Source organism: Coenobita brevimanus, chromosome 103 (assembly GCF_032717465.1).
Source record: "Coenobita brevimanus isolate Jiangsu-jjx chromosome 103, ASM3271746v2, whole genome shotgun sequence".
Classification (NCBI taxonomy): domain Eukaryota; kingdom Metazoa; phylum Arthropoda; class Malacostraca; order Decapoda; family Coenobitidae; genus Coenobita; species Coenobita brevimanus.
In genome coordinates, this window is record NC_137056.1 from 9,566,195 (window position 1) to 9,566,547 (window position 353).

The window sequence follows — 353 nt, forward strand, 5'->3', positions numbered from 1 at the left end:
TTGAAATGGATCCATTCATACAAACTTATGGCTGTTTTCCAAGCGCTTTCATGTCGAGATAGTTTTTCCTTCCTGTTGCTTTCATGTTGAGATTGTTTTTCTATCTCAAGACCATTTAAAGAATTATACTTGCACCCTGGTAGTTGAACTATTTTAAACCAACTAAGAGGTGCATTTTGAAAAGATTAAAAGGGGAGCTTTGCTTAACTAATTTATGTAAATATACGATAACCTTGGAAATTTTATATAACAAATGTATACATCTAGTATGGTGACATTCGATAAGAGACGTCTTGCGCTATCGCGGCGCAGTTAAAGTTGCGGCTAAATGGTTAAATCTCCAGCATGTCATA